We start from the raw sequence: 24,107 nt of genomic DNA on the forward strand, positions 1-24,107 counted from the left end.
CGTTCCGCGGAGAGCGCGAAAATGTCAAAATTTCCGGTTTCCGCAGCTTGGCGATAATTTGTTTCTTGCTCGCGCTGTAAAATAATACATTCTCGCGCGCGCGCGATCGCCTTACCTGAATCCCTGCGTTCGCCGACAAGTTGTCTTGATCCGGTCGCGTTCTCCATGAGATGTTGTATTGTTTTTAGCCATTTGCGCTGTCTCGCGACAGTTTGCGCCCGCAGTTACGTCATGCGTCGCGCGATCACGTCTTTCTTCTCGCGATCATGCACCGCGAGACAACTCAAAACAAGATGGCCGCGCCCGCAAGCAACCACATGGGTAAGTTGGCGACCCGTAACCATGCAGAAACTCTCGCGAACATGCGGGAAAAAAACTTCTGCATTTTCGCGATATTTCCGCTTGTTTGCGATAATTTTAAACATTTTCGCGATAATTTGCGAAAGTTAATTTTGCAAATTCCGCCCACCCCTAGTGGAAACAGTACATGTGCACAAAAGGTCACAACAGCAGAATCCCTCAGCAGATATGGTATTCCCTGTCTCATCCCACAGTGGCCTTGACATCAACATACAAATAACTCCCATTTGAGAGCAATCCAAATGCCGTATGAATCACAGCAGCTGAGGAATATTTAGGATAACATGACAAGTTCGCCTTGGACTCATTACATGCTCCATGGACAGTAAAATCCCTGCAAACTAAAGAATGGCCTAAAGTATTCTCAGAAAATGTGATGCTCAGAAAAGCCTCAGTTGCACAATTCCTACAATAATAAGTGAAAGGTAGGACCCATATCTCATGTACAAAGTCTTCTCCTTGCACTTTGTATCTGCTTACTTGATGGTTGAATGCAAAAGAAGGGTTTAAATCTGTGCGGTATGCGTTGACGCCTACTCGTGTACATATATATGTATAGATAATATTAATATCGTACAGTGCTACAGGTGAAGGGATAAGGGTGGGCGTAGTGGGCGTAGTGGGGCTACGTGAAGCAGCACGTAGTGTGCCCAAATCTACGCACACTACGTGCTTCGCGTAGCCCCACTACGCGCCACCCGCCTCCCGCCTCCCGCCCGCCCTCCTTTTAAATCAAACCCCCGCATTTACAATAAATACTAAATTAAAGAAACTTACCTGAAACGCGGCGTCTCCGGGGTTCCCTCTTCCATTTCAAACTTCTTCTGACAAATGCGCATGCGCGGAAGCCCGCGCATGCGCATTTCTTGCGAGAAATGCGCGGGCGTCCGCGCATGCGCATTAGTCAGAAGAAGTTTGAAATGGAAGAGGGAGCCCCGGAGACGCCGCGTTTCAGGTAAGTTTCTTTAATTTAGTATTTATTGTAAATCTGGGGGTTTGATTTAAAAGGAGGGCGGGCGGGAGGCGGGTGGCAGCGGCAGGCAGCTACGCTTCGCCCTGGGTGTGCATAGCGCTAGCCTGCTTCGCCTACTTCAAAAACTGTGAAGCAGGCAGCGCTACGTACACTACGTGGGCGAAGCGTAGTGTCTCGCCCAGGGTTAGGGATAACCCTAAATCCCTCAAACAGACACAAGGCCCTTAGGTTAGTGGTACAGATGCCCGTGCACACGTTATCGTGAAATGCAGAACTAGCACTGCGTAGTTTAAGTTCACAAGCTTAAAGCAAAACACTCTTATCAACAAGCGAAAAAAATATAATACAATCGCAGAACACTCCGGGTATCTTGTGTTCTTCGTGTTTATTGGAGATCGAAATGCCCAGCCAACACGTGTTTCATCAGGGTGTGAACCCACAACTTCTTCAGGGCTCTAGAGCTAATACTCGCAATAAATCGTTCGCTCTGCCGGTTATACTTTCGTCCAGGCTGATGTGGGAATGTAATATATTCCCAGGGTCAAATCCAGTATACTGGGACTTTAGAATAAACAGTCCGATGTTACTCCGAGTAGTAAACTGTAGAGTTACAGCACACGCAAGAGAAAAAAGCCAATTTAGGCTCGGTCCAGGGCATTTCCGGTTTCCACCGTGAGTCGCAAGATTGAGCATCATACTCGGCTGTTTGCTTACACATATCCAGGAGAATAACTCAACCTGGACCGAGCCTAAATTGGCTTTTTTCTCTTGCGTGTGCTATAACTCTACATTTTACTACTCAGAGTAACATCGGACTGTTTATTCTAAATTGTATACTGGAATTGACCCTGGGAATATATTACATTCCCACATCAGCCGAGACGGAAGTATAACCGGCAGAGCGATTGATTTATTGCGAGTATTAGCCCTGAGGCCCTGAAGAAGTCATGGGTTCACACCCTGACGAAACACGTGTTGGCAGGGCATTTCGTTCTCCAATAAACACAAAGGACATGAGATACCCAGAGTGTTCTGCGATTGTATTACATTTTTTTTGCTTGTTGATACGAGTGTTTTGCTTTAAGCTTGTGAACTTAAACTACCCAGTACTAGTTCTGCATTTCACGATAACGTGTGCACGGGCATCTGTACCATTTGCCTACTTGATGGTGTTGCAAGCAGTATTTGAAGCGGAAATTTGAAATTTCCAGAGAAATAAATCTGTGTATTATCCAATCTTCCCTCTCCAATTCTGCAACAGTAAATGGTAATTTTTCTAACTTTTCCATGTGTAAATAGTATATGTCACGACTTTCTTAGCCATAATGGTCTGTTCTTTAGTTGAATTGTTGCTTGAACATGAAATACCTTCTACAAACAAGAAACAAGAGGCGTTTGGCAAAATAGTTAATTTAATTAAGCAGTGCGTGAGAACAGTCACAGTCATAGGGTCTGAGGACTGTCTCAACTTAAAGTCATTCTGAAATGGGTCTTGTACAATTAATTGAATGCCATAAACAGTTCAGTTGATCCATTTTTGGTAAGGAATGTGAACCGTTCTCAGTGGAGTCATAATAAATTAAGTATCTGATAGGAAATGTGTCCAGATGTCTCTCATGGGAAGCGCCTGAACACTATGGGCCCGATTCACAGAACTATCTTAAGACAAAATCCTAAACTTACTACCATTTTGGTATTCACAGAAGGCACTTACTCATTTTGGTATTCACAGAAGGCACTTACTCATTTCGGTATTCACAGAAGTTAGGAGTCCTAACTTTAGGACTCCTAAATGCCTTCTGTGAATACCGAAAGTCTTAAAATTAGGATTTTTCTCAGTTTAGTAGTAGTATAGTTAGGACTCCTAACTTTAGGACTCCTAAATGCCTTCTGTGAATACCGAAAGTCTTAAAATTAGGATTTTTCTCAATTTAGTAGTCCTAAGTTTAGGACTCCTAACTTTAGGACTCCTAAATGCCTTCTGTGAATACCGAAAGTCTTAAAATTAGGATTTTTCTCAGTTTAGTAGTAGTATAGTTAGGACTCCTAACTTTAGGACTCCTAAATGCCTTCTGTGAATACCGAAAGTCTTAAAATTATGATTTTTCTCAATTTAGTAGTCCTAAGTTTAGGACTCCTAACTTTAGAACTCCTAAATGCCTTCTGTGAATACCGAAAGTCTTAAAATTAGGATTTTTCTCAGTTTAGTAGTAGTATAGTTAGGACTCCTAACTTTAGGACTCCTAAATGCCTTCTGTGAATACCGAAAGTCTTAAAATTAGGATTTTTCTCAATTTAGTAGTCCTAAATTTAGGACTCCTAAATGCCTTCTGTGAATACCGAAAGCCTTAAAATTAGGATTTTTCTCAGTTTAGCAGTTGTAAAGTTAGGAGTCCTAACCTTAGGACTCCTAAACTGAGAAAAATCCTAATTTTAAGGCTTTCGGTATTCACAGAAGGCATTTAGGAGTCCTAAAGTTAGGAGTCCTAAATTTAGGACTACTAAATTGAGAAAAATCCTAATTTTAAGACTTTCGGTATTCACAGAAGGCATTTAGGAGTCCTAAAGTTAGGAGTCCTAACTATACTACTACTTAACTGAGAAAAATCCTAATTTTAAGACTTTCGGTATTCACAGAAGGCATTTAGGAGTCCTAAAGTTAGGACTCCTAACTTCTGTGAATACCGAAATGAGTAAGTGCCTTCTGTGAATACCAAAATGAGTAAGTGCCTTCTGTGAATACCAAAATGGTAGTAAGTTTAGGATTTTGTCTTAAGTTAGTTCTGTGAATCGGGCCCTGTGTGTACAGCGTGTGCTGAGTTCCAATTGGTTAAATGTTCCTAACTTTGTGTGGCATCTGACTTTATGGTGTTTTAGGAGCATGCATACCACTCTGACCATGAGTGCGTTATCTCCCAGGGCCAATCTCCCTGGACCATTGTGATGTCACTGCGCTTATCTGTGGTAATGATCTGGGATTTACTATTTGTGCATTTGTTTGCCTGCTACGTGCCACCCCACTTGTGACCTGTCAATCAGTATCCTCAGGCCTGGGTCTAGGAGCTTGTCTAACTACGGATTTCTGAGTCGGGGTTGACATGGAGCTCAGAACAGGCAAAATCAATAATAAAGATGCGATTTTGTATTTATACATGAATGTATCATTATTCATATTGGGAAAAAAAAAAACAATGTGTCCTTTGACATACCAACCAGATAACTTTTCTTCACTCAGAGAACAGGTCCTTCATTCGAACCTAGCAATATGTGCACAAACAAATGATAGTGAAATTATTATATATCAATTTATTAAAAACATTAAAAACTATGACCAGTTAAAAAGTACCAGGAAGAACAAAAAAGGAGAGCAAGGGCTGTTGCGTGGGACCGTCCGGTCCCGAGGTATATATAGCACAATCAACTTAGACGGACCCAAGATGGATAGCTCTGTAATGCTTGTAGTGCCAGGCACCACTAGGGTTTGTTAGAAGAACCCTCACACACCAACCTAGTTGGTGTCATGCATCATCATCGGGTTCCCAGCTGAGAAGCCGAATGCTACCCAACTGTGCTACGATGCCTGGTTACAGCGGAGCGGGAAGTTCTTTTGTGTGTGTGGTGAAGTAGTGTGAATTAATAATACCTCTGGGGATTTGTACTGATAAATTATTTATTCCCAGCGGCCCAGGGTATGTTAAAAGCAGAAATGTAGATAATGTATGAAGACTAGTGATTGGTCTTTATTATCCTACTGGTCAGCCTTGTATGAAAAAACTGTAAGGCTTTCTTCAGGACCACAATAAAGTGAAACTGTGATGGAGAGTGATAAAAAAGTGAAAGTGGTAAAAATGATGCCATGTGTATTATATTTTTGCAGCACACACTCTAAGGTGTGCTGTGCATGCTGTGGACTGACCATGCATATGGATCCACTGCTAGAGAATATCTCTACGGAAAGATGACAGCGAAAAACAACAGAAAAACACAGTAGATGTATGTTCAGTTTTCTTAGGGAAGTTCATCACTTGTTATTTTAATGTGGTGATTCAAGGCATTCAGTGTCACACATTCGTGTGACCACATCCATACATGTTCTATGCGAACAACTTAAATGAGCACTTTAACATGCAAGTGCCATTCGTGTGTACATGCATGCTCCAATTTGTAAAAGCATTATAGTGGCCTTACTATAATGCGAGTTGCTGCGTGAGCCAGGTGGCACAGCAACTCACATGGATTAACAACTAAGTGATAGTTGGTGCTCCAGAAGATGACAAAGAACTACTGCGTACTGCCAGTGGCGCAGTGGTTCACTTGCACTATCAATATTTATCTGTGATAGTCTGTAAACATCTGTTAAAAAATATCACACCATTTAGTAGTATACATTTCATCTATCCATAAAACAAATAATTACACAATAGATCAAAAGATAAAAAGAAGAGAAAAAAGGAAAGGATAAAAAGAGAGTATAAAGAGACAATACACTTTCTCATTACAAAGACGTACCCATGTTCAGGTAGTGTTGAGGCTAAAGCCTGATATTCAGAAGCCAATCCATACCTGTCACAGCCCACTACACAGATCATTTAGCTAGTGCGTCAACGCATTTTTATGGTGTTCTCTTATTAGACCATCTTTATCAAGACATACGATATAACTCTCTCACAATAAAAATGTCAAAAAGCGGTAAATGAGGTTAAATCTGATAAACTGTGCCACATGAATGTATACGAATGTCTCACTGGGTTCACCGCTTGTCCTTTACAATCGTGGACTCAATGGTATCCGATGTATTATAGGTACAGCGAATAGTCCTTCCGGGTGGGATAGGGCTAGGCCTGAGCGGTAAATTCCGTTCCGTTCGCGGAATTTGGGGAATTTGGGTAATTTCGCGTTCCGCGGAGAACGCGAAATTGCTCAAAAATCTGCGTTCCGCGACTTCGCGAATTTTTTTGCTTGTTCGCGTTCTCAATATGCGTGTTCGCGAGATATTTCACCCCGAGCACGCAAACAGCGATCGCGAACAGGAAAAAAGTATCGCGAACAAGCAATTCCGCGTGTTCGCGGAATTTCTGCGTGTTCGCAGAGATTTTTTACCGTTTCGCCGAGATTTGCGTAACGCGATTACGCAAATTCCGCCCACCCCTAGATAGGGCTACATATGAATAATAAATTTCTGTTCCACAAATTCTGTTGAACAATGTTCCTTAGGTGCCCTTCATTCAATTAGGCCTCCAACTGTTGGCTAAATGTTGTGGTATTTTTAACTGGTCATAGTTTTTAATGTTTTTAATAAATTGCTATATAAAAATTTCACTATCATTTGTGTGTGGACATACTGCTATTTTCAATGAGAACTGGGTTAGAATGACGAACGTGTTGTCTGAGTGAAGAAAAGTTATCTGATTTGTATGCCAAAGGACACATTGTTTTTTCTGTCTTGATTGTACCCTAGTCCTTTGACAATAAAGGATCCCTTTCGATTTGTTTACATCATTATTCATATTGGCATTACCTTTTTCCAAAATACCAAAATAGTATGGAAAAAACGAGCTATTAACATCTAGGTGTTTCCATGTGTTGCAATTAGTACGTAGTGTTTGCATAGTCCTACTTAGTTGCATAATTTGTGATTGTCCATGTTGCAAACAGGACATCACTCTATATGATGGCTATAGCAGATGACATAATGTTACCCAGAGAATAAATCCTAGCGGATAAAGTGATTACACCAGTGTCTATTGCTGGTAAAGCCCTTTCAAAATTTGCTCTGTCCTTTTCAAACAGTCTCTCAGCCGCTTCCTGCTATGAAACCTTCCACAGTTTTTAGTATAGTGCATACAGAAAGCGCTTTTGATGTTTATTTCGAGGACCTGGCAAAAAATCCTGCAAGGCCATGCATTCAGAAAGAAGAGGCAGTTGCTGTTTCACCTCTGACAATGTTGGGGGCCTCATTTATGAGACCCTACCGGCACTTCTGTACCGCCAGAACGTCACTTTTTTATGTTCTGGTGGCACAATATGCCACAGCATACTTATAAGGACACTTAAAGCCAATTTCCAGGGCATTTCATGGCCTTATAGATATGTGTGCATTTCATCCAGAAATCTGCATGAAAGTGGCGTTCCAAGGGTGTTGCTGTGCGTGTTCCCTTGCAACAACCATAGAACCAGATACATTCCCAGATTTATGATAAATCATAAACCTGGGAATGCATCAGAACCTAACGCCACCCCAGGGGTGGTTTTAGAGAGAAGCAATGAGGAGAAATGTTTTAATTTCTCCTCATGCTTGCCTTTTTCTATGTGTGCTGCATTTTTCTGCACACATAGAAAAAGGAAATCGCCTGAAACGATTGATTTTGTGCAGAAAAATCAATCAGCCGCACAATGCAGGCACCCCTGCACCATTGTGCAAGGGCACCTGTGTTGGTTTCACAGCAGCCCATTATGCACCGGCGCTGAGGAAAAGGAGAGGAAAGCACTGTATCATATAGATACGGCTCATTTCTGCCCTTTTGTTTTGACGTACGGCAACACAGCATGATCCCTTACAGTGCTGCCTTATGTCAAAACCTCATAAATGAGGCCCTGAATGTTTTAGCCAGCCAAGGCACAACTTTCCAAAGCTATATGTCATGAGTACTCCTTCATGTGCTGTCTGCACGTAACAAGGTTCAGGCCTATTTATCCTAAACCCTTTGTGTTATCGTGAAAACATTCCTGACATCCGTTAGTATCTAACTGCTCCACTAACCATCCCTCTTGATTGGAACAGGAAGAATTGCATGTCCCATTTCTAAGCATGTTGTCAAAGGTGTAATTTGTGAATTGCTGCCAATTCGCAAATCATGTAAATGTGGGAATGTTTAGTTTAATAGGATCCTTTATCTTCGACAAGCCAAGACAGGACATCTGCTGCACATTTGTATTCAGGAAAATCATTTGGTGTGGTATATGTAATGCTCAATTTAAAGTCTTGTTTCAGTGGACCTGCCAATGTCTAATTCCCCATATAGAAGTTAAAGCTAAACCCTTGTATCAACAACTGGGAAATGAAAGATGCAGAATAAATCAATTTGTTTTCAGTGAGCATAGATTTCTTGCCTGGGAATGTGTTAGTTTCTAATAATAGAACTCAGTCTGCTGCTTTGTGACCTGATATATACAAATATACAAACTTCTGTGCAAAAGTTTTAAAAACTGCACATAGAATACCTGATCTATGTAAATAATGGTGAGCATAATGGTGAAAACAGAACATTTAATCAAAATTAAATGTACCATCATACAGTTCTCCACAATTAAATACCAGGACTAATAAAATCGTTCAAGGAATATGAAATACATAAGGTATTTGTAAAGTTACAGTAAGACCAAAGATATCACAGGATACTTTATCCCAAACTACTCCAACAGGAACCAGAACAGAGAAAATGTTCACCAGGGAAGGAAAGGGGTTTCAAAACCCTGTTTACCATTTCGTCAGCAGAGCTTTCTGGAAGATAGTCTCCATTCGGAAGCAGAAAAAGTCATAAAATCAATCCAGATGAAGAGGAAAAGTAATGCAATTGTAATTCAAATGTATAACCATGGTGAGATAAGGTATGTCTTTTTGTTTACACACGATTGGTAGGCTTGTGGAGCTATGTAGCACTGGTAGATGACTCTAATGGAGATATTTTGAGGTAGACACCATCCTTGTATGTTTACAGAATTGAAATCTGTGTTTCAATACATGATTATTGTATGGCATTTGTTGATATTACTGGAAGAGTCATCTGATCCCAGCTGAGAAGTAGAAGCTTCATCGTCGGTCAAAACTAACAATGGGCCAGTCGGTAGGGTAGTGAGAGGAGACAGGTAACTACCCAGGAGCCCTTTTGGCCTTCTATGTAGAACCAACCACATCATGTGGTTTAATGAGATGTATAGACACAAATCTCTTGTGTTTGCTACCAGTGAGGGGCGCTAAAAGTATAGTTGTAGTAACTTCAACTGCCAGGACAGGTACAGGCTCTCTGTAGGATGGGCCAAATTCCTTCTTGCTCACAATCTTCTCCTGGACCAGATCACAACTCTTTGGAATCCAACCAGGAGTTACTAGGGCCCACTCCTTGGCGTATGAATGTTTACACGCATCCGTAACATGGTGGGAAAAGGCAGGTACAATTACCTTCTCCCCTTTAGGCAATCCATACCAAAATCCACTTGCCAATTCTTTTCAGCCATGAGAATGTCATAGCTGAATGACAACTTCTCCCAGAAGAGAACATTTATGTTAAGTGGTATATCACCCTCCATCTGGAGTTGCAATTCCTATAATTGACTAGGAACACTCAGTCTCCTGTCCAGTGTTTCCACTCGGATGCAGTGACTTGTCACTAGTGACATACACTCCATAAGATTTTGATGAACTATTGTGACTTCTTCCGCACTGTCCAGCATGGTTAGAGGCCACTACCCTTTCAGAAGCAATGTCCTCAATATCTGTGGCATTCTTCACTTTAAGATCGACTACCTTCTTCTTTTAGAATTGAGGCTAGGACTGTTTAGATGTCTCTTCCTTTTTTATTATAAAGTCAGAAGAGCATTTTGAGTCCTTCTTCAGTTTCACATGCTCCTCTGATCTGTGCTCAGATCATCCTCCTCTCACCAAGCATTTTTCCCCTGACTCCTGAAAGGAATGAGAGGAAAGTGCATCAGTATCCTGAGACCTATCAGGCATTTTAATAGTATCACGGCTATGCAGATTATAGCATTTTTCAGTGGATTCCTGTTTTTGTCTTTGCTTTATTTTTCTTACTATTTCTTTTCTTATTAGGCAAATCGAGTGCCTGCTTATACTTTTCAGAATTAGCCGCAATCTGTGGTTTGGTAGGTCTGGCTCCAAATTATCTCTACCTATTGATGCATAGATTTTCTCAATAATTTTAGGTAATTTGCATTCCTGGTCTCTCCGAGGAACCTGTTGAGTTAATTGCTAATAGCCAAAGCTGCTACATCCCCTTTAATATTGCTTAGCATTACTGTGGATACTGCAGCAAAGTTGCCCATCAGCTTCATCCCCAAATCCAGGGCAGGGTTGGTGAGATTTCTATGTTTTTCCTGGGTGGTTGCACAAAACAATCATGAAACAAAAATTCATATACAGGGTCATGTATGTTTTTTGAGTAATGAAGAAGATAATTTCATTAGTGAAAATAATGAGAGGAGAATAACGATTTTAAGAAATTGGGAAGAAGAGATGGTTATAATGGTGTAGATAAAAGAAGAGGAAGAATTATGATTGCCAAACTTGCATCCTAGGCTGAGAATGGAGCAAGAATGAAAGGGGGAGTTATGCATGATAAGGCAAAGTCCTTTGAAGGTAGTGAGGCTGTATATGTAGGAGAAAGTGTGTGTGAAAGAAGTTATGAAATTAGCAGAAAATATTTGTTAGGTGGAGAGCCAATCTTGAGAGGAATCTATTATGTTAGTGGAAAACTTCTTATTTCAAACTGCTGCATAACTGGATTGGGTCTTGTTGTTTGGCTTTAGTATTCCCTACAGTTTATCATATGAATGAAGTGGATAGTGAAGTTGGTATGAGAAGTGTGAAGCAGAGTTTCATAAAACTTGTTTTCAATATATTAAGTGCTATAATTCTTTTTGTAGGTGTTACAATGTATGCATTAAAAGTAGATGTCCATCTATCTTAGTAGATGATAAGCTTGCAGTAGAGACAGCAGGATCATTGAACCACATAAATGTAAAGATAGTGGCTATTAGTCCCATGGTCATACAGTATCGTTAAGATTAGATAGCCTCGTGGTGAAAGAAAGCGGAATTTGTAAGGTGATAGAGGTCAAGAGGTATTGCACCTATATACCCAATACGAGTAGGGTTATTAACTCTTATATTGCAAGTTCCTACTAAAGCCTCACATGAGGTTGAATATTTTGAGGAGCATGGCTTAATAGAAATGGTAAGTTCCTGGTTTAGTGGGATAGTAAAGGGCTTAAGCAAGTTTTGTGAATGTTTACACAGTGTAGGAGAGTAGTCTAAGACTAATCCCAACACCATTGATAAATAAATGATGATTTTTCTCAAGTGTAATGGGAGCCTCTTTAAACAGAAAGAAAAAGAGTAGTTTAACATAACATAAACATAACGTGTATTTGTAAAGCGCACGTATCACCCAAGGGTCTCAAGGCGCTGAATAACAGATGTATATTGTTTATGAGTTTAAAGAGGAAGAAGCTTCGGAAGTATGAGATGGCTAGGATCAAAGATTGTGTCTACTATCAACTGAAGATGATGGATTAAATTACAGAAAGAAGCAGTAAGTGGTGCTGACTGAATGATTTCCTGATTAAGAAAGTTATGAATGGGTTTTAGTAATAATAGAATGATCAGCGGAAAAAACTGTAAAACTATTTTTAAAGTCTACATTTCTGAGAAAGAAATAGTAATGATTATTAATATTTTTTTGTGTCCTATCCAATACACAAATGATAGATTAATATTATTACAGTTGGATGCTGCTTCTATCATTCACTTATATATTCACCTATTTATGGGCCGCCACACCCCCATCAGGTTCCCCTGCACTTTTTCTCTCCCCACAGGCTCTGCAAGAGCAAAGACAGCTGATGTAAAGTTTTTATCACTGTTATGATTACAAGGCATAATAATGACACACTCAAGATCTTTCCACAGCTGTTCCACTGGACAAGCAAGTCCTATTTAGTATGTGAACTGAAAATAATAAATGTTTCATATTTTGTTAGAAAATCTCCAGATGACTGTGATAAAGAAGATGCATGATGTTTTCTTAAAATGGGATAGTGTTAACATATAATGAGATTGGCATGATTTCTTTGGATTTACTAAAGGGTTAATACATGCAATCATGAAATGATGACTGATTTTTTAGATGATTTACCATGCAAAAATTGCATAAAACAACCCTTCATTTTGGGGATGAGCCAGAAGAGTTTTGACCTTTCTTATATGCTAATTGAATGCCTTCTGAGTCTTTTCTGATTTTGTTGCTCATTTGGGACTTGGAATGATTTTCGATTTTTTATTACTCTGTAACAATTCTGCATTTAAGCCTTCATTACATGTATTCTGTACCCCTTGGTTTTGTGATTTTTATAATAAAACCCTTTAACTTTTCCTTCTGGTCTATGACTCAGTTATTGAGTGGTGCAAGTTACTTATTTTAATACTCTGGTAAACTGATGTCAGGGAATCTGCCTTTTTGCACAAATATTTTCCATGGGAGAATCACATGAGGTAAAGTTTTGGAGTTTCTAAACCGATCCCACAACATAGCATTTCTAAATTCATCATGCCACAAATGCATTAAGTGTAAGCCATTTTCTCTCTGGTCAACATTTGTAATTTTTGATTAAAAACACTGTATTTTAATAGAGAGGAAAAGGTTTTAATCATTTAATTATGCGGTTTAAAAGTAAGGGTAGAAGATGGAAACTTTATTGATTACATGCATGTTACATTTAACTTTAGTCAAGGACAGTATGGATGCTGGCTGGAATTGTGAGTTTAACTATATCAGTGTGACTTTTATGCCAGATATTGTGATATATAAAATACAGTACGTTTCTCTTTGATATTTCTTTATCACAAATTGGATATAGCTTGATACAAATTGGATAACACCTAATACACCATATGGAAAGTGGAATCAAGACAGGTTTCAGAAATTTGAGCCGCTAACCTCTTAAGACAAAAGTCTTCTTTCTTTGGTGCTATGTTTACATGGACTTATTGAAAATCTGTTGCCATTAAGATACTTTTAATTGCTTGAAAGTCGGAACGGCGATTGGAAGTGTGATTTTGTTATTCAAAATTGATAGAGACAACAACAATGTTTGGAAAAATGAATGATTGTGTGGTAGAAGGAGACATGTGCTTGGAGTGTAAAGGAGCGAGTATTTAATTATTTTTATGTTCAGTACAAGCATAGGGTAGAGTGTGCAAGATAATTGTTCCTATAGGTCTGTGTAGAAATTTGGGGTCTCATTATGATGGCGGGCAGACATCTGTCCGCCCGCCATCATAACGGTGATGAGATCGACCGCCAGACGTGTGGTGGTCCCACCGGCCCAATTAGGATGTGCCCGTCCTAAAGCGGGCGCATCCAGGACTTTTACCATTGCGGACAGTGCTGCTGGCTGCAGCACCGTCCGCAATGTTAAAAGGGCATGCACAGTATTTCCCTGCACCATGTGGCAGGCACCACGCGGTGACTGCCACTTGGTGCAGGGAAATGCAGGGGTACCCCCCAAGTGCACCCCCCCAGGGGACCGCAGCAGGGCCCCAAAGCCAATCCCCGCCAGCCTTTCCATGGCGGCGATGCCTGTAAACCACCCACATCATAATATGGCTGGCAGTGCCCGCTAGGCACCACCACCATATTACTGGCCCAGCTCTGCCCGGCTGGCAATCGTAACAATTGCCGACCAGCAGAAAAGCGTCGGACGGACTTTGCATCCGCCGCGATACCCACCGCCATCATAATATGGTGGGGGTATTTCACAATAGGATGGCGTAACGATTGCCACTGCCGGCCCGGTGGTGGCGATCATTAAGCCATCCTAATGAGCCCCTTGGTTGGGGAGACATGATGCAGAGCTTTATCATGCATGGCGAAACTGAACGACTTAATATATATAACCATTTGATCAAAGTTGTTATAAAGTACCTAGATTGAATCTTGGTCACCATTGTGTATACAGATAGTATCCCTGTGGCAAAAAAATGAGAGCTTCTGATGGATGGTCATACCCTTGCCAAGAAGAGTTTATGTAACAATATTCTGCCTCAGTAAATTGTTAGTTGCACAACCTTGCATCAGAGTCTCCCACACCTTGGAACCAGCCAAACGTGACGCATCTCCAACATGGACCTCGCATTGCCTCAGCTGCGCAATGCATCCTCAAAGTGGAACTGCACAACTCTTCACAACTAGTTATGGTTGTTTTGGTTTTATTTAATTCATTGGAATTTGCTCAATTTTTCTAGATTGGCGTGGGAGTTTTCTTGCATTATGCTGTCACTTTATTACTGTTATTACTGTTTGAAGTTCTGCATAAATACTTTACACATTACCTCTAAGGAACCGATTACAATGCAGTAAGAAATGGCTCCGACCGTTGATCGGAGCCATTCTTACCACATCATAATCTCCTGTTTGGAATAATTTCCGACCGACCCATTTTTATGGAGTTGCTTGGAAAATATTCCAAACAGAAGTTCTGAATGGCTTGCAACAGGTCTGGAGAGCCCGTCTGCCATTTGGAAGGCCTTCAGCAATCCCTCTGCTGCCTCTTGCCAGCCTTTCTGACCCAGAAAGGCATTGGGAAACTGTCTTTGGGGACCCCCAGCTGGGCCCCCATGGGTGCAAGACCGCCAAATGGCAGCTTAGGGGGCACCTATGGTGCACCCCTATTGATCCCTGCACCCGTGGCAGGCACCTTCAGGTGCCTGCCACGGGTGCAGGGACGGACTGCATGCATTAGGATTGCGACAGAACAGTGTTCGGTCCCATCCTAACAGCTGGGCTGGAACTGATGACAGGAAGTCATTCTGTTCCATTTCTAGAGCGATGTCAGACAGACTCCGGTCCGTCCGACATCACAATTGGGCCCTCAGTTTAGACTGACTGCTCTACCAGAGGGTGGAGCACAGGTTAATTTGGAGTTTAACTGTGCCTCACCCTGACAAGGATTGTGGTTCCTGCTTGAGCGGAGTTTTACACCCTACCAGTAACCCAATTTCCTACATTAGTGATCAGCGGTGATGATTTAGACTCGTGAATGAGCAGTGTCATACACTGATTTTGTGTTACACTGACAATCACGGATAAATAGTCTAAGACCTACCCAAATGTTAAATTTCTTTATGAATGGCCTCTTTTTTGCTTTTTCCAAAATCCCTCTCATTTTACTTCAGTTTGGTGCCTGAAACCACACCGGAAAGAATGAACATTGAGCTGTCCAATACAGAGGCCTACATTGTGGTCCAGCTCCAGGAGTTCTGCAAAGAGAGGGGACTTTCAGCCATGTGTAGCACCAAGAAAGTGGATCTCCAGAAGTCGCTGAGGGCCTGGTCGGGTGTCCACCAGTCATTGGTTACAGCCACAGAAGGATATGATGAGGTGGAAAGGCAAGTAGGGGACATTCCTGAGATGCATCTCCATTTGAAGAAGATGACTTACCACTGAGTTAGAACTCCCTGTCAGAGCAAAGAGCAGTGTTTCTTTTCATGGCCTGTACTCAGAGGGGCTGGCTGACAGGAAGGCTGAAAAGGAGTTTAGGCTGCTGGTGATTCAGTTACATATGGAGGAAAATAAATTGGCCATGGAAATAAAAGATACTGGCCATGGAGGAGAGCATTACTTTGGAGAGGTTGGCCTATGAGAAGTGCTTGATAGAGCTGGACTTGAAGGCTAAAGTGTCAGAGTCCAATAGTGATGGTGGCAGCATATCTACAGTGCCCTCTAGAGACATGAGAGTCCACATTCCTAAAGATCTGGTGCCTAACTTTTTTGTGGAGGATGATATTGACAAATGGTTTTAAGCTTGTCATGTAGCGTTCCAGATGCATAGGATCCCGAAAGAGGATTGGGGAACTAGCCTCTGGAAGCATATCCCTAGCATGGAGAGGGATGTCTTACTGGCTCTAGAGAATGGGGACAGGATGAGTTATCACCCATGAAGGAAACCCTTTTTAGGAAATATGGTCTCACCCCTGTGAATGATAGGCAAACATTTAGGGACATGCAGAAACTGGCGCATCAGTCCTGGGTGGATTGTGTTGATTCATTTAGCAAGACACTGAATGGTTGGGTGAAGGGCAGTAAAGCAGAAGATTACCAGGGGCTGTATAACTTGATTGCAGGAGAGGACATATTTAGTCTTTGTTCTGCAGATCTGTTCCAACCCCTGATTGATAGTAAGTTTACTGACCCTGAGAGCTTGCTAAGGAGGAGGACCGATGGCTCAGCACCATGGTCCATAAGACGCTATCTGGGGGAGTGTCACCACAAAGGTGGGCAGGGTCCGCACCAGAAGAAGGAAGGGGAAAATAGTTCAGTGGGTCAGGACTCCAATCCCCACCTGAGCCGAAAAATAAATGGCTCTTTGATAACAAATCCTCAGGAAAGGCAGCCCCAAATTTCTTTGAGTGCCAACAGTTTGGGAATGTCAAGGCAGATGCCAAGTGTCCCAAGCGGGCAGCCACCATGGCTTGGGGGGGTAGTGCAGAGGTTGCTCTGGTGTCCCTGGACAGTGGAGAGATTGTACCAAGGGCTGATATGCCTAGTAAACTAAGCAGTATATGCAATAGGTCATCATCAAGGGACAGATATCTGAGGCTCTGAGCTACACTGGAGCCAGAATAATAACTGTCAAATGTCATCTGGTGACCTCAAAGCAGGTAGTTGCCAATGCATTCTACCAGTTTATTGTAGTTGACAAACATAAGTGTCATCATCCAGTGGCTGTAGTACCATTTGAGTGGGGGGGGGGGTCGGAGGTTCTTGAAGGGTAGCTATACCTGAATCGTGTCTGCTTGGCAGTGACCTAGATCACACCATCTGCAAAGAGGTCGAAACCGGGTCCCACCTAGAGATATTAGTGTTGCCTAAGTGGGTGTGCCTGACCGCACGGGTCATGGTTACCCATGATGGTAGTCAGGAGGACCTTGAAAATAGCCCAGATTCCTGCCAAAAAGACGATGGGCAGGAGGCAAAGGAAAACCACTTCTGAAAATTTAAAGGGAGAAGACTTAGCCTGATGGCGACTCCCTGGAACCTACATGGGAGGACATTGTCATCCTGGAGAAACTACCTGAACTGACCAATTGGCAAACGGAAGGGGGTCCCACTATGGAGGAATTTTGCAGGGTGCAGAAGGAGTGCCCTACTCAGGAGTGCGTCTGCCTGCAGGCCAAGGACCAGGCAGCTGGCAACACCTCTGGTGATTACCTGATATATTGGGGAAAAAAAGTCTCTTATATACTGAGCCTGGTGCAACTCATGTGTTGGTGGTCCTCCAGTGCTACAGGGCCTTTCCACTGGAGCTGGCTCATGATCTTACCCTGGCAGGTCATCTTGGGCAGGACAAGACCTTTGAAAGGCTTGTCATCCATTTCTGATGGCCCCGGATGAGAATGGCCTCAGACGCATTCTGTAGGTCATGTCCTACCTGCCAGGCCAGTGAGAAGGGCAAGGCTCCCCTACAGCCATATCCTGTTTTTTTAACTCCCTTTGAAAGGGTGGGCATTGACATTGTTAGGTCTCTGGATCCTAACCACAGCTCTGGGAACAAGTTCATCCTGGTCTTGGTGGACCATGCCACTTGGTACCCGGAGGCTATTCCTCTGAGGACAGTGACTGCACCCATAGTGGCCAGTGCTCTGATCGGGATATTTACTCATGTGGAATTCCATGCAGAAGAAGTGTGGGGTAACCTATACAATGTTTACACCCTACCATCCAGAAACTAAGGGGCTTGTTTAGAGGTTCAACTAGACCTTAAAGGCATGATCGTGGACCTGTCAGAGTCCATGAGGTGAAAATGGGTTGTCCTCTTTCCATGCCTGTTGTTTGGGTACAGGGAGGTACAACTGAAGGGGGGTTCGATTCAGCCCTTTTCAGCTTCTGTAGAGGCACCCTGTATGAGGGCCTCTCAGTCTGATAAAGGTGGTCTGGGAGCAAGCTCCGAGCAAAAGCCCCCCAGGATGTGGTAAGCTACATGTTGGCACTCCACGCCTAAATGAAGCACTTCTGGAAGAAGACCTAGGAGAATTTCGAAGTCAGCCAGTGGTATAACCAGAAGGCCACTCTGGTTGAGTTTCAGTCTGGCCAAAAGTTGCGAGTGATGGAGCTGGTGGATCCCAGGGCCCTACAAGACTGATGATACGGGCACTATGAGGTGAAAGAACGCAAGATTGAGGTCACCTACCTTGTGGATTTCAAGACTCCCAGAACCCCTTTCATGTATCTGCATGTCATCCACCTCAAGCCAATTTTGAGAGGTTCATGGTAATCATGATCCTGGTCACAGATGATGGGGTGGAGGAGGAAAGTTAACCTCTCCCCGAACCTCCTTTCTTCCAGGGAACAGGATGGGTCAGTTAAGTGTGTCAGTCTCTCCTCTACCATGAACCTAGAGCCACAGAGGGACTGCCACAAATAAATTGTTTGGGCAGTTTGCCTTTCTTTTCTTCATTGCCCCAGGACTTACTACATGGTTTATCCATGATAAGGTGAGAGATGTCATAAAGGTGGAAGTCTACAAAATGCTGGAACTTGGGGTCATTGACCCCTCAAACAGCCTGTGGTCAAGCCCAGTTGCGTTGTTCCCCAACACTTCCCCATGGATTGCCTTGTGTGTGGGGTCCAAAGAGAGGTATGTGTTTTCTACCCCAGAAGGTCACTTTCAGTTCTGTGTAATGCCTTTGGGGTTGAAGAAGGGCCTGCCACCTTACAGACATTGGTCAACTAGGTCCTGCTTGGATTGGAGAACTTCAGTGCTGCTTATCTAGACAACAATGTGGTCTTCAGTTCTAGTTGGGAGGACAACCAGCGCCACCTCAGGGAAGTGCTTCCAGCTCTGCAGAGAGCAGGCCTAATAGGACAGGTTTCAGTGATCTACTTCGGACACCAATTGAGAGGATGCAAAGTACAGCCCCTTCTTGCCAAAATCTAAACATTCTGGCTTAGGAACCCCCCGCGACAAAGACAGGGGTGGGGGCATTCCTGGCCACACCATCCTACAGGATATTTGTCAAAGGGGATGACACCATTATTGCCCCCTTGATGGAACTGACCTCAAAGAAACAGCCCAGACAGGTGATCTGGATGGAGGCATTCTAGAAAGCGTTTGACACCCTGGAGTAGGCCATGCACACAGCACCCGTGAGCAAGTCTTATGTCTTCTATAGGGAATTTGTTGTTCAAACAGATGCTTCCTAGGGTCTAAGCTTCCACAACTAAATTCAGAGGTTGTGAATCAACCTTTAGCATTCATCATTTGGAGGTTACGCCCCAGGGAACAGAGGTGGATTAACATCAAATGGGAACCCTTTACAATGGTCTGGGCACTGAAGAAGTTGAATCCGTACCTGTTTGGTGCTCACTTCTAGGTTCAGACAGACCACATACCACTCAGAAGACTAATGCAGATGAGTGAGAATTCGAAACTGTTGAGGTGGTCCATCTGCCTCAGGGAATGGACTCTACAGTGGAACACCGCACCGGAACAGACCATGCCAATATTGATGATCTTTCCAGTTTTTTCCACCTTAGTGATGAGAACTCCCAGGAGTTTGCGCACTTCTCTCTACTTTCAGCTGGGGGGACACCTATTTGAACTGACATCCTTGGCGTGTATTAAAAATTGGCTTTCTGGTTGGCAAGTTATGAACCCTTGTCCAAGCAGGAACCACAACCCTAGTCAGGGTAAGTTACAAACACAACCTAAATTAACCTGTTCTCACTCTCGCGTAGCTTTGCACAGAGCAGTCAGGCTTAACTTAAGGGGCAATGTGTAAAGTATTTGTGCAACACTTCAAAGAGTAAAACAGTGAAAACACCATGCACAAAGATTCCACACCAGATTAGAAAATTAGAGCTTAATTTAATAAATAAAATAAGACCAAAAAGATAAAAGTCCAATAAGTAGTACTTTAGATGTGAATTGTAAAGTAAAACTGTAACTTAGCACTTAAAAGCAATAACTGCTTATTTGGGATATCTGGCCCCGCTGAACCAGGGCAAAGTCAAAAGTTCAGGCTGATTGTCATGGAGTGCGGGCCAGATACAGGGACCAACTTAGTCCCACTGAACAATAGTACATAGATCCTGGTTGCGTTAATGAAGATGCAGGGTGCAGCTGAGTGATGCGTAGGTGTTCCCTCGACAGTAGAGGTGATGCGTCCATCTATTCAACACAGTGGCGGCAATGCGTTGGTTGCACAGTGGCAGTTTTGAAGTTGATTTGCTGGACCTAAGGGCGGAGCACCGGTTCCTTTTGTGTAACAGCAGTGATGCATTGATTCTGCTCATGCAGCAGAGGATGCATTGGTTTCACTGGAGTAACACTTGAGGCCGGCCCACATCCAAGGGTCCAGGACTGAGGTGGCACCACATGGTAGGGCAGACTCATAGATTGCAGAGGCCAGGTCTAAGAGCATGGATGGAAGTCTTTTAGGTCCCTGAGACTTCAAATCAGGAGGCAAGCTCATGGAGTCACTCTGCATTCAAGTGATGCAGGTCCAGACCTTCTCACCCAGGCAGGGGAACAACAGGCAGCTGGGCAGCACAAATGCACTAATCCAGCAATGCAGCAGTCCAACAGAGTGCCAGTCCCTCGGACGCACAGCAGGCCTTCTTCCTGCCAGTGTCTTCACAGGTCCAGTAGTATACTGAAATCATGGTATCAGAGGAAAACTTTAAAGAAGGGTCTTTGAAGTGCACAAAGGTCCTTACTTCCTGTCCTGGCTCCAGACTCAGTATAAGGGATATGCAGCCCTTTGTGTGTGGACAGAACACAGCCTGTTCATGTGTAAGTGTGAGACAATGCTGAGCCCCTCCCTACCATCTCCCAAGATGGCTCATCAGGTCGCACCTAAGCTCCCTTTTGTGTGGCTGTCAACAGGGAAATACACAAAGAGCAGCTATCACCGAACCCGGACTGAACAGAGACAGGCACAACTTGACAAGGCAAAGGCTTAGATTAGGTGGCTCCATACCATCCTTTGCACCAACAGAAACAATGATCTGAGTGTCATCGGCAGGTGAGAAGAACAAAATTAAACTGTGTGCCTCTACAATGTCAGCCAGAGTTCAGACATAGATGTTGAACAGTATAGGGGTCAGGGACAAACCCTGTGGCATCCCATAGGCAACTGAAAAGTGGAGGACTCCTGAGGCTTCAATATCACCTGGATGGACAGATCTTTCAGAAGGAGTCAAACCATGATAATGACGAACTCTGGATACAAATATCCAGATGAGCGCAGCAATCCAGTCATGCATTTGCCTGAGATGCTCAGTAACACGTAACAGTGTGGGATCAGTACTGAAACCCAGACAGAAGCCTGACTGCGAGGTATGGTGAAAGTCATGGTTCTCCACAAATGTTGCCAATTGGAAATTGATATGTTTTTCTAGAATCTTTGCACAGATGTGCCAGAGAGATAAAAGCAGTGCTTAGTTTGTAAAATAATAAGTACCAGGGCCCTGACCAGAAGGCCACTAAAGCTTGCACCAGCCACCGTCCCTGTCATTGCTGCCAAAACAACTACTAACCATCTCTCATACCCGCAAGCGCAAGAGTTCAGATTATTTCAGGTTCCCAAAGCTAAAGGAATGGCTGGGGAGGCAGGTATTAGTAACTTGTTTATTGTATTCATAAACAACCGTTGTTCTGCTCATCTCTAAATTAGATGAGCAGCACCTCCATGTGGCAGACTGTCCTAAGTGTGGTGTTGACAATTAAGTGCTGTTGCTGAGCACTGGAAACCAATTAAATGCCAGTGCTGGGCGAGGGAAACCACTGGCTCAAATTAAGCACTGGATAATGGGCAATTTGCCCAATTTGTAGCATCCAGATTCACTTTTCTCAGTAGGGGTACAACCATAGCATGTTTCCAGGCTTAAGGAACCATACCCTCCGATATCAAGGAATTGAGTAGGTGAATCAAATGAGAGTCCAACACATCATTCTAATGATACATGGAGGTTAAGGGTTGATCGGAGTACCTGATTTACTGGCATTCTAGAATGCCATAAAGGCAGATTTATCAATATGATGAAAAGTGGCTAAGATTGAATTAAATTAAACAATGGGATATTAGAGAAAATGGAGTCCAAAATATGCTCAGTACTGTAAGTCGAAACTTTAATAATTGTGGGAGGCTTAAGGCCAAAAGGTCTCCAGTAACAGAATGCCAAACTACAATTGAGATCATCAAAGTAAATAGTAACGTCTCCCAGAATGGTAAAATGGGCACATTTAAGTTTTAAAGGAGAAATGGCCCCAGCCAATGTCAAGCTGAAACTACCTTTGGGGCCAGTACGGCAGTAAATTAAGGGGCCTTACAGAGTTAAGTTATTGGGAAGTCCAAGTGAGAAGATCATGTCTCCCAATTTAGGGGTGGGTGGAATCTTTCATTCCACATGGGAAATTGGTGGAATTTGGTGACTCCATATTACTCTTGTAATGCGGGCTTCTGGCCAAATTCCACCAATCACCGAATGGCAGAATGTTTTCCCATGAGGCTCAAGAAGTGCAAGCAAGATTTTGCATCCCCTAGCACCATTTTCGAATGCAGACGGTTGTGGGAACTCTCAACCAGCCATAGTCAGAGGGCTGATTCTCGAGCAAATTTGCTGCTGCTCGAGTAGATTTTCTACTCAAGTGGCAGCAAAATCAATCGCATTGTGCTGGGTACGCTGATTTTGTAACGTTGCTCAAGCTACTGCACAGAAGTCTGCGGAGTGAAACTCTATAAGTTCCACTCACCCCTACTCACAATCTCAAAATGGCAGCTGTTCCATTCCACCGAAAATCTCTAAATTGAAAATAATTGAAAAAATAATAACGATTCTTCCTACTTGACTCACTGAGTGGTCATGGCTGATAGTACGATAATTGTCAAGCAGGACCTGAATGATAGCGATGTTGGAAAATTGTTTCACCCATGTTATAGTCAAAAACAGACATTGACAACTATGAAGTTAAAGACTTCTAAGTGATGTTTTACCAAAGAATGGCAGTTCAGACTGAACATAAAGTAAGCAAGCTGTAAAAGTATCAATGGTGGAGAAGACTGTAGATGCAGAGCAAGTTCCAGTCTGCAATGGTAGCATCCCCCCAGAAAAATAAAGAATATGCTGGCAGACAGAGGATATCCCTGGGCATAAGTACCAGAGCTAAGCTGCTGAATAAGTGGGCCTATTGGGACACATGAGGGGTGCAAACATCCGTGCACTGCCATTTCTTAACTATTCACTGGGCAGTTTGAAGTTTAACATGAGGCTTGGTAGAGCTCTCAAAATGGCTCCCAAAAATGGCATAATAAAAATGTCTGCCTTGTCTTCACACCTCTCCAACACAGCGTGGTGATTTCAAAATCTCAAAAGTGCTCACATAAAAATCCAAATAACAGAAAATCCTCCAAACCCCTAAACGTTCCCATAAATCAATAAAACATATAAAAAATATGCTATACTCAAGAAATGTTAAAATACACCAGCATCCATTATGAGCAGGTCCATGCACCGCCCTTCCTTAAATAATGACTAGACTGCAGGGGCGGCTCCTCCGTTATGACAGAGGAGCATCGCTCCACTTGGTGGCAGCAGAGGTAAACACTTGAAAAATAAAATAATAAACCTATTTTATTATCATTCCATTTTTCTTTTAGCTCCGCCTGCCAGGGGAACGTCATAGGGCAGGACCATACATCCTATAACAGCAGTGGGGAGGCAGGGTGATGGGCACTATTAAGGGCCTCATTACGATGTCGATCGGAAAGGCCCCAAACGGCGTTGGGATTTTCCAAGCCCGAGTCAGAAGCCATGTTTCCAACTGACTCTGAAACATATCTGATTGACCGATTATGATGGAAGATAACGGTTCAGTCAGTCCGATTCGGTTTCAACTGGCATTCATAGGCTCCAAGTCGGTCGGAGCCGAATCATACAGGTCTATGGACCGTGTTTCCGACCGACATATTACGATGTCAG

The sequence above is a fragment of the Triturus cristatus genome, chromosome 3_1 (assembly GCF_964204655.1).
Source record: "Triturus cristatus chromosome 3_1, aTriCri1.1, whole genome shotgun sequence".
Lineage (NCBI taxonomy): Eukaryota > Metazoa > Chordata > Amphibia > Caudata > Salamandridae > Triturus > Triturus cristatus.